The following is a 12124-nucleotide window of genomic DNA, read 5'->3' on the forward strand; positions in this document are numbered from 1 at the left end:
ATTATTATTATTAGAATAATTTAATCAAGAAGACTTAGATGGACAGGCCATGTGACACGAATGGCAGAGGAAAGAATAGTTTACAGGATTCTTGTTGGGAAACCTGATGGTAAGGGACCAGTAGGAAGGCCAAGACGAAGATGGAGGGATAACGTTGAGATGGACCTAAAATAAATCGGTAAGGATTGGAAAGATTGGATTGATCTTGCCCAGGATAGAAACAGATCGAAGCCTTGTGTTTCTGCAGCCATAAACCTTCTGGTTTAAGTATGCTAGAGAGTATAGTATAGTTTTGATTAGCTCTGCATGGAAATTCCAGAAGTGTCCTTTCTTATTTCATTACAATTTTTATATACCTGTCATCTTCAATTATAAATATGGCATGCGAAATATCAAATTTATATTCGTTCTACTAATAAGAACGAATCGCAATAATCACTACAATACCGAAGTGAATACATTTTAATAAACCAGTTATGTATGTAAAAAGCTACAGAATTATTCAATTGCTAATGAGTGGCTTATCATATTTAGAAATCCTCTTTCGATACACAAATTTTGCCACACGAATCAGCCGAAAATGTCGACAGAATCTGTAGATGTAGCTGAAGTAAAGAAAAAAGTTACGTCACGAAGTATCCAGAAGATGATTTTGTTAGTTTGTTTTTAAGCCCACTTTTATGCTAAGATCGGCTAATCGGGACGAAGTCTACAGTTTAACAGTTTAACGTCTAGTCCGAACCAGTGTGCATTGTGCTTCCACCAGGAGAGGCGGGAGTCTAACACATGACCTCTTCATTATAATGCGACAGCGTTATGCCATTGGGGGAAAAATATACAGAAAGAACTCTCACCAAACGTGTCATTTTATCACCACAGAGGATGCGTCCATTTTAAGAGGGTGATTGCCTGAGACACATTGAAAACAGTCATTGTTCACGGAATTAGCTGCCTTGATCCACCAATGAAACGATGTGCAATTGAAACTACCACCTCAACTTTCTAAGAGGTACGATGTAATGAAACTCCATTTTTGGAAGAGTAAGTCGTGGTTGATTTCTTTTATTTTAAGTCATTTCAATTGTGATTAGATGAAAGTAACGAAGGGGCGAAAACAAATACATTCTGACACTCAAAATACAAACCCTCATAAATTATTACTTTGACAGTGGTTCCAGACTCCAGAGACTAGTTGCCCTGAAAGCATAAAGTTTCCAGGGAATGCTGCACAGGTTGACATTCTAGTGTATTCGAAATGGTCAAGCCATACAACCCAAGTCATCTATATAAAATAGATGAATTATTAATCTTACGGTGATGAACTTCGATGAATCCCTTGTGTCCTAAATCATTTTGTTGCCTCAAAAAATATGTTCATGTAACCATACGTGTGTTGCTTCTCCCGCATTAGTAACAAGACAGTTCAGAAAACGAATAGCAACTTAGCTATTAATCTCTTCAATTCTGAACAGATTTTTCAATCTTACTTGTTTATTACTTATGAGTGATATTTTGTCAAAATAGTCTTTTATTAGCCTAGGAATACTTCATGGACAATGAACAAAGAATTTGTTTTCCGTGTGTGTTTTAAATCATTCCTAATAAGATGTTCATTTTAATCCAAACATTCAGTGGCGGCGGTTAGTAGGAGCGGGAAGTGGGGGATGCAGTTCCCCCACCACATTTTGCCACTTTTTGTCCCCACACTATGGCCTCTTTATGCTAAGCCTTTTCTACCAAGAAAAAGTATATTGTCCTTACCCCTCAAATGTTGGCACCCGATCGCCGCTACTACAAACATTCAGATAGATTTTTCAGTTGTACAAACCTTATAAGCTAAGAAAAGTGACCCCTAAGGAGTAAGAAAACTCTTTCAGTGAATAACTCATACGATGAAAATACTATGCTCAAGAACATGCATTTAAATTACGAGAAACTTCACGATTGTCTACCATCGCACTTTCTATCACTGTTGCTCCGGCTCCCGTGGAGGAGTGGTTAGCACATCGCGCTACGATGCCAGGGGTCCTGGGTTCGAATCCCGGCCTGGGCATGGATGTTTGTGAGTGAGTGTCCATTCATCAATTTCAGCATGTCATCCCTCATCCCCATCTTCGCAAATGAGCCAAAAGTGGCACAAAAAGCGAAGTAAAATAAAGCAAATCAATCAACCAGTCAAATCAATCTATCACTGTCGCCGAATACATAAAATCAAGTATGTCTTGTATTTGCAACACACGCTTAAGGCGAAGAGGGACAATTACGCATCAGGCATGCATTTATTCCAATATCGTCGGAATGAGCAATGCTACTAAAAAGATTTCCGCCAGAAATGAAGAGTATGAATTTCTCCCCATGTGGCAAGTGGAAGCGGTTTCCTAAGTTGATTATTAAGCCTTATACGATTTTTGAAAAATATGAGGAATTAGTATTTACCGAATCCCATGTATTCCTTATGGGACATCAACTTCAACTTCAAGTTACGGCTCATCAAATGGGAGTTTCGACTTTTCCTACTACTATGACATAGTTCAACGTGTCCTTTTTCCGTCTATGTACTTTTCTACGTCATCGGATTTTTTATATTCCCGAGAGAACGAATAAAATAATGGTCCCATAAGCCTAGTGCATTTCTCCTTGCCTCCTACGGCCATCCTGGCAGTGTTGCCAAACCTGATGTGCATAATAGAGCTAAATTTCACCATTAATATAGCTAAAGAGGACTTTCAAGGAGCTAGATTAACGAAGGCTGCATAAAGTGCCTACTAGGGTAATTTTAGTTGTCAGAGGGGTGGGGGTGATGGCAATTTATTATCAGTTTTCACCGCCTAGATTTGGCGGCATCACCCATCTCAATAATCCAATGATGTTAATATAAAATCGAAAATAAAGGGTTCCCGGATAACTAAATTGTCATCTTCATCTTAGCCACAGCGCTATATATAAAAATACATGGGGAGGAAAGAAGAGGTGGGTGACGCAGCCTATAGCTATACGAATATCACGTCACGTGCAAAATGTACACTCATGGGAAAAGTTGGTATTTATGGGCCGGAGCCAGTGGTGGCATCATAGTGGGGCAGAGGGCGGGTGCCACAGTTCACAGTCAAACGAGTGCACGAAAGATCCAGATCTGGCTCCAAAAGAGCGAAGTTGGCAACAGTGATCAGCAGCTGCCCCAGCGAGAATGACCTAGGGGAAATTGTCCCTCCTCGCCTTAAACCTAATTCACATTTATTTCACTGTATTAACATGCATGAAATAATGTAGTTAGAATGTATGGCTGCACAGGCTAAACACTTCCTTGAAATAATTGTGTCCATCAGAGACAAAGCGAAAGGAAATGGAACAAGATGGGAGGATATATTAGAAAATAATAAAGAGGAAACCCGGATAAGGAAAGGGAAAATAAGTAAGAAGAGAATTGGGAGTGTAAGAGAGAGGGGATACATACGTCTTACATACACGTATACCTATAAATGGTCTTACATTTATACTGCCCACCCTAATTTATCAATATGGCGCTTCTGCCCACCCAGTCGAAAATTTCTGGCGCCGTCCCTGTTCATCACCTTTCCTCAATTTCCTTTTCATTCCTTAAAGTGTTCGTGAGACTTACGTGTATGCATTAGACTAAAAAATAGACAAAAACAAAAAATCCCTTAATTCTTCTGTCGAGAGATAAGGTATATAATAGAGTTCTCCAGTACCACTTCTCTCTTTCTTCCTTGGTATCTTACTTTTCCTTTCGTCTTCCCTCCTTTCCTTCTTTTTCCTTATCTACCAAACTCTGTCCTTTCTTTATCCTCCACTTCTCAATCTCGTTCTTTCTTTCTTTCTGTACTATTAGGCCCTCTTTCCATCTCTCTCTCTCTCTTTATTTCTCTTTCGTTTAATTTCATCCTTATTGTGTTTCTTGTTTATCTATCTCTGTCTTTCCCTTTTGCATTATCTTTTTGCATGCGTAACAACTCACCAAGGCGACACCATGCACGGTATATCAGCTCATTTCAACATTTTAAAAATAGAACTTAGAACTCGTGAACAGAGGCCCAACCACGAATTTTTGTTAAAATAATAATAATAATAACAATATTATTATTATTATTATTGGTACGTTTATCCTGGTATAATAATAATAGTAACAACATTATTATAATAATTATTATATTATTATATTACGTGGCCGCGGTGGCTCAGTCGGTAACGCGTCTGACTACCATGCTAAAGGTCCCAGGTTCGATCCCCGGCCGGTTCAAATCCGGGAACTTTTCTAACGATGGAAGCGGCCCCGGCGCCCACCCAGCATCGAATAACATGGGTACCTGGGGGGTAAAGGCGTTCAGGGGCGTGATGCTGATCACATCACGCCCACTCATGACCGGATCAAGAAAGTGTGGGGCGTTACCCCCACACCCCCTATATGCCTTCATGGCATGGTGCTATGCACAGGGGAGCACTTCACCTTTTTTACCTTATATTATTATATTACAACATATGTTTTACACATGCAACATGGAGCGACGTAAAATAAGAAAATACATACGCAACATGCTAACGCTAAATTGTGTACGTATTCAAAGTTTATATACAGCATACATACTGTTATATAGCTATATTTTAATAATATATTATTCAAATACATTACATTACAGAAAATAATCATATTGAGAGCGAAGCGAGCAAGAAAATTTTTTAGATCCAACTTTTTACAAACTGAAGACAATATTGAATTAACAGGGGGCAAATAATTGTATGGGGCGTCATGGCATTCTCTTATTTACTACTTTTTTATTTAGATCGTTCGGCGTCCAGGGCCGAGTCCCGCCGTTTCGTATCTACAGCTGTGAACTTGAACTGAGAATAACATATATTGCGAGCGAAGTGAGCAAGAAATTTTTGCGAGATGTATCCCTATTTGCATCAAATTTGAAATCGAGGGAGACAATTGCCACTCTCTGCCCCCATCCCCCCTGCAGATGCCCTTGGCCGTCAATGTTTGCCCCCCCCCCCTTGCCCTTAAAGAATTGACTTCCGTCCAAAGTTGGGGAGGGGGGAGGCAATGCCCTCTCTGTGATTGCGCCACTGCTCGTGAAAACAAGGAAAATAAATCAATGATAAAGTAAAATTTTAAGCTAGATTTAAGCCCGTCAAAATACGTGAGTAAAAAATAAAGAGTTATCCTAATGGTTCCACTGAAACAGCGCATTGTAGTGTGTTTGGAGTTATTCACTATTTCTGCAATTAGGTTGGTGCCCGATATTTAGCAGAATCTCGATCTCCTCCGAGATTTTGGCATGATAATGAAAAATTTGAATATAAACAAATTTATTGACTTCTACATGGTTGTTTATGGATAGAAAGTTGTACGAAGTATGTCCAGTAGTAGTCTGTGCTAAGTGCTTGCATATACATTAAGAATAAATTTTCTTTTTTAGACGTGTGTTAAGGAGCTTCAGACCTTGGATTCATATGTTTGTGGCAGAAATTTTTATGCCACGATTTTTCGTATATAAATAGCTACATCAGTCGGTCTTAATTCAAACAGGTTGCTTATGACATAGCAATGTCAGCATTGAATTGAAAACAGTTGGGGATGAAGAAATAATAAGCTTAAAACACCATACAGCAAAACATAACAACTGCAACGGACAACGAAACCAGAATTCCTTTTAATTATTTTTTCATTTCATTCGCTTTTTTAATACTAGGATCCACAAACATATCGAAAGTCGATGCGAAATGATTGTCTTTCTACTTGCTTTCAGTACTATGTTAGCAAATTCAAAATCTGTATCGTGCTTCACAAAATAAACACTCTGTCTAATGTTTTCCTAGAGATTAGATAAATTTATTTTATCAAAAGAAATGACAGTCTCGACAGGACGTTCATCTTCCAACGATACATTGCTGACACTCCTTCAGCGAAGAAAAACAGCGTACCCTGCTCGTATACATAATAAACTCGGAAGTTTTGAGGTGCGACACCTTGAAACGTGTTGATTGATTTCGCTCAAATGCAACATTACGCCAGTCAGATCAAAAGTAAAAAGTAAAGTGCTCCCCTGTGCATAGCACCACGCCATGAAGGCGTATAGGGGGTGTGGGGGTAACGACCCACACTTTCTTGATCCGGTCGTGATTGGGGGTGATGTGATCAGCACCACGCCCCTGACCGCCTTTACCCCCCAGGGTTTCCCCCAGGTACCCACGTTATACGACGCTGGGTGGGCGCCGAAGCCGCTTCCACCGTTAGAAAAGTTCCCGAATTTGAACCGGCCGGGGATCGAACCCGGGACCTTTAGCATGGTAGTCAGACGCGTTACCGACTGAGCCACCTGCTTAATATTTTCTGGTTAAAAGCTAATTTGATGACAGTTACCGTTTACAAAATTGGCGATTAGGTTTGCCCCTCACCCGTTTTTAAAGGGGTTTCAGTTAATAGCCGGAACGCCAATCACAAATGAATAGAAACGAGTAGTAGTAGTACTACTACTACTAGGGATTAATATAATAATAAATGCATATTAAAATAACAGTGTTTATTATTATCATAATTATTACTATTATTATTACTATTATTATTACCAGTGTTCCTTTTTCTAACGGGGAAGGTTTCGGTACTCTTCAAGTAGGGTTGTATTACTTATCATTGTGTTCATCGTGAACTACTCTAATTGCTGTGTTATGATCATAATTGATGGTGCTTCCATGTAAACACATGGAAAATAAAATTTTAGTTTAATACTTAACTATGAGAAGACACAGGTAAAGCATATGATTGTGTCGACCTGCGTGACAGAGTGGTTAGCACAGCGCGCTGCGACACCATGGGTTCTGGGGTTCGTATCCCGGTCTGAGCATGAATGTTCTTGTGTCCCTTTATCACTTTCATCATATCATCACTCATCCTCATCTTTGCGATTAGCCAAAAGTGGCAAAAGAGCGAAGTAAAATAAACACAATCAATCAAACCGCATTGCGTACCGCCAGAGAAAACATTGATTATAATTATTGTTTCAAAAATAGATATTTAAACACAATATCTATCATTCTGTCATTTAGGGAAATTAGGTTTTCATTTGAACCTTAAAGGAATTTCATTTTTCTAAATTTCAGGACCGGATAGGAGACAAATTTATTTCAAGAACTTTCCTTTGTGGTCGCTTTATACTTTCGTTTATTCTTTATTTTTGTAATTTGGTCATTACTCCAGTGAGCTTATCATCAAAAACTTCTGGTTTCACATGATCAGGAACTTAATTTTGAGAAGGGAAGAGAGTAGTGCTCGAAGTGGGGAGGGGCACGAGGGATGCTTTCCCCCAGTTCGGAAGATTTTCATAGAGCATCCCTCCCATTTGTATAATTTGCATTTGGCATCCCCCTCCCCCTCCGTCTACTGCAATGTGTCATCAGCATCACCCCACTTTAAGCACTGCTGCCTCCCTTGAGAAGAATCCTGCGGGAAGGCCTTGCACAAAGCTCTACCTGCAATATTACCATAACATTGGTGGTCACATCTAATACTCCAACAGCATTTCGCCGACCACGGGCCGGTTCAAATCCGGGAACTTTTCTAACGTTGGAAGCGGCCCCGGCGCCCACCCAGCGTTGAATAACATGGGTACCTGGGGAAACGTGGGGGGTAAAGGCGGTCAGGGGCGTGATGCTGATCACATCACCCCCACTCACGACCGGATCAAGAAAGTGTGGGGCGTTACCCCCACACCCCCTATACGCCTTCATGGCGTGGTGCTAAGCACAGGGGAGCCCTTTACCTTTGTTTTTTACGGTTAGCACAGCGCGCTACGACGCCATGGGTTCCAGGTTCGAATCCCGGGTTGAGCATGGGTATTATTTGTGAGTGTTCCTTAATCAATTTCATGATATCATGAAAAAGTGTCAGGAAATCGACGTAAAATAACCAAACTATCCAACAGTATTTCGGATCTTCCCTTTGATTCACATTTTCGGATATGCCCCCCGCCCTTTCAAAAAATCCTTGGGTACGCTGCTGCTGTATAGGATGGAATGAGTTTGTTTGTTTGTTTGAGTTGGTGTTTTAAGTCCACCTTATGCACAGTAAGGCTAATCTTGATCTGGACTGGTGGGATCCGAACCACTATGTACCTCCACCGGGTATCGAACACGGGACCCCTTGATTACAAGGCGACGACGCAACCATTGCGCAGTTGGAGGTGCTTTATTGTTAACCTATTAAAATCGCGAGCGTAAGGTCAAGAGAAAGGAGAAAATACAAGGCAAAGTGCTTTTTATTCAATAAAGGATTAAATTGGTAAAAATGTCCAACCAGGTTATCGTGAATTTTTGCGTAAATGCTTCACATGAGAAATACTACGATTATTTTTACATTTTTCGGGCCCCCTTAGGCTTATATATTACGGCCCTGATTTGTCGCATTTATTCAAATTGTATCGTTTAACTAGAATTTCAAACCAGATAAACAGAGAATGTTTTAATTTTATGGCCCTTTTCACTTCTATTTATTACATTCTTCGTATCGACCTCATGGGATACGAGGCCCTTTTAGGCGCGAGGCCCCGAGCAGTCGGCCATTTCGCCCAACGCTTGCTACGCCACTGTTAGCAATGATCATTCAAATAAAGAACATGCAGTAGCGGCAATTAGGGGGGGCGGGCAGTTGCCCTTCCCCACCTTTCGCCACTCTTGCCCCTGCACTATGTTAAACCTTTCTTTTTTCTACAAAGGGAAAAATATACTGTCTTTCCCCCCCAGTTTTGAAACCCAATCGCCGCCACTGAGAAAATGCATACATGGGAGTTAACAAAAAAATAGACATTTTCGCATCACGACTGTAGTTCGGAAAACGTCGGGAGAGAGATTAAAAATATCGGATTGTCCGGAATAAATCAAGACATCTCACAGCGTCGCATCAATTGTTATAAAACTAAAATGACTGAGGTGTAACCACGAATTTTTGTCTGGGGAGGGGGCAAGTACCAGGATAAACGTACCACTAATAATAATAACAGTAGTAATAATGATAATAAAAAATCATAATAATAATGTTATTATTATAATATTATTGTTATTGATTTGCTATATTTTACTTCGCTTCTTGTGCCACTTTTGGCTAATTTGCTAAGATGGGGATGAGTGATGATATGATGAAATTGATGAATGGACACTCACAAACATCCATGCCCAAGCCGGGATTCGAACCCAGGACCAACATTCTTATTATTATTAGTAAGTAGTAGTAGCCATAGGCGCCGACTCCATGGGGCTTGGGGGGCTCGAGCCCCCCCCCCAATGTTAATGATGTTGGGGCAGAGCCTCTCAAATAATTTTGGTTAAGAGGATCTAATGTATTATTTTGCTTCTCTTGTAAAGTTTACTCTGAATTGTGCCACATGTACTTAACTTTAAATACACATTTGAAATGTTCTAGACCATCAATTTGGGGTGGCTGAGACCGCTAAACCATCAACTTTGGGGGTCTATGACCGGAGACAGCAAAACACATGACTTATTACTATATACTAAGTATATAATTATGAGTATTGTTAACATTTTTGCTAAAAAGAGTTTCTAAATAACGAGGTGATATGACAATTATACCAATATGTTTTTTTAGTGAATTCTGAAGAATTTGAGGTCGTAAACACAACTTTCAGGAAATATTGATATGTACGATATTTAGTTATCCTCGAAATCTCTTCCTCTAGTCTGGCCTCCCCGATGGCGCAGTGGTAGCGTCGTCGCCTTGTTATCAAGGGGTTCCGGGTTCGATTCCCGGTGGAGGCACATAGTGGTTCGGATCCCACTTTAAACTGTAGGTTCAGTCCCGATTAGCCTTACTGTGCATAAAGTGGACTTAAAACAACAAATCAATCAATCCAATCTTCCTCTAGTCTAAAGAATAAGGGGAAAATATTTCTAAAATCTTTGACTTTATTTAACACTGGCTTGCAGTAAAGTACGCAAGGAAAGCTTATGAAAAGTCTGTATTGCAAAAGTGGGAACGGCTATGATCAAATGCATTATTGCTAAAGCACGGCGTGCTATGTGTTTTTTTATAATTGCAAAATTAAATTTAAGAAGTAAAAAATATTGTAGCAAGAACAAAAAAGTAAAACTATTTTCCAGCGATTTGTGTTAGCATTTATGCAAATAATTAAATAAAACTGTTAAATATTGTAAATATTCGTTATTTTTATGGGTACGTCAACACTAAGGTTATTTGCACCTGTCCCATGCCCTTTCTTTACAAGTCATTCATTTATTTACTTCAGTGATCAGAGGCCCCCCCCCCCAATAATTTTGACAAGTCGGCGCCCCTGATAGTAGCAGGAGCGGTAGTATCAAAGACGTTATTACCCTCGTAAATTATGCAAGAAGGGGGTAGAAGTTGGTGCTAAAGCATTTGTGTTCGAACAAACAATTTGAATTATTTTTTTAACACGTTCAAATTCACATTAATAATGGAAAACAAGCACACAAACTATTTTTGAAAGACAGAAAATGCTTGATAAATGCATTCCAAATATAATTCTTTTTTACATTAACATGTAGAAGTTTCATGCACGATATGTATTTCACATATATGCAACATAGAAATTTAGAATCCATTACAGAGAAGAACATTTTTGGATCCAATTTTTTTGCAGGCTGTAATCAATATTGATTTAACACGGCGCAAATGATTTCACGAGACCCCAATGTATTCACTCTTTTACACCTTTTGTGAATCGGCGATGGTGTAGCGGTAAGATCCTCGCTTTGTAATGAAGGGGTCCCGGGTTCGATACCTGGTGGAGGCACATGACACAGTGGTTCGGATCCCACTTTAAACTGTAGGTCCAGTCCCGATTAGCCTTTTAGTGCGTAAAGTGGACTTAAAACAAAAATCAATCTTACAACTTATTTTCATTTAGATCGTTCGGCGCCCAGGGCCGACTCCCGCAGCCCCCTAGCTACGTTTCTGAACTTGATAAGACTAAGAAAGAGATACATTGCGAGTGAAGCGACCAAGAAAATTTTACGAAAAGTATTTTTATTTGCGGGCGGTGATTGCTCCCTGCAGGTGCCGTCAATGTTTGCCCCCTTGAACTCATTTCAGACCAAGGTTGGGGGGTAGCAATGCCTCCCCTGTGGTTGCACCACTGAAATGACTCAATATTGCAGACTGCAGATTTCTGAAGCCTGCCTTTCGCTACAACAAATCCATTCATTTATGTAAGGAAGAAATCTAAATTTTTGCAAAATCTCAAAGAAATGTTATTTTTGTAGGTTTTTATGGGTTAACATTAAAATATTCCATAATTCCAAGGGTACGGGCCTGGGATGAGAGATACCCAATATAATGTTTCATAATTACCAGTTTTAACTATTTTTTTAAGTTGTTTGAATTGGTTGATTGTATATTTTACTTCGCATTTCTTCACATTTGGCTAATTGCGAAGATAAGAATGAGTGTTGACATGTTCATCATATGTAGGGACATTCACAAACACCCATGTCCAGGCCGGGATTCGAACCCAGGAGAAGGCTGTTCGAAGACAGAAATGTTACACAGAAGTAATTTTAAGGAGGTTTACATTCACCACTGGTTTGTCCCGTGTTCATTATTGCTTTTATTATTTCGGTGGGCTGTAGCCCAAATGCCCCCCCCCAAGCGGCACCTGAGATTTGTGATTGTATAATTTTACGCGGATCATCTTCCGGTTCTGGCTAAATGCGGCAGTGCAGATGAATGGTGAGATCATTTGATATTATTATTACTATTAGGTGAAATTGGTAGACTAGACACTCATATAAATAAATCATGTCCTGATGTCCAGGCCAGAACTCGAACCTGGAACCTTCGCGGGGGATACCCTCTGTCGTCCGACTGAGTGCTTCCGATTCAGAATGAGTGATTTTTTTATGTTTAAACCTTAAGTTATTCATGAATTTAGTGAACACTCCTATTGAGATTCAAATCGTACATCAGATTTTTTAAATATGATTCTGAAAGAACTCGACGAAAATTGCAAAACAAGGTTTGCTATCACACTTTTGACATTCGTATCGCTGTACGAAACTCCCGTCTACATTGACCGCCACCTCTTATTGCTCTCTGATTGGGTACTGGCTCGTG

This window comes from Lepisma saccharinum, chromosome 4 (genome assembly GCF_977018435.1).
Source record: "Lepisma saccharinum chromosome 4, izLepSacc3.1, whole genome shotgun sequence".
Taxonomy (NCBI): Eukaryota; Metazoa; Arthropoda; class Insecta; order Zygentoma; family Lepismatidae; genus Lepisma; species Lepisma saccharinum.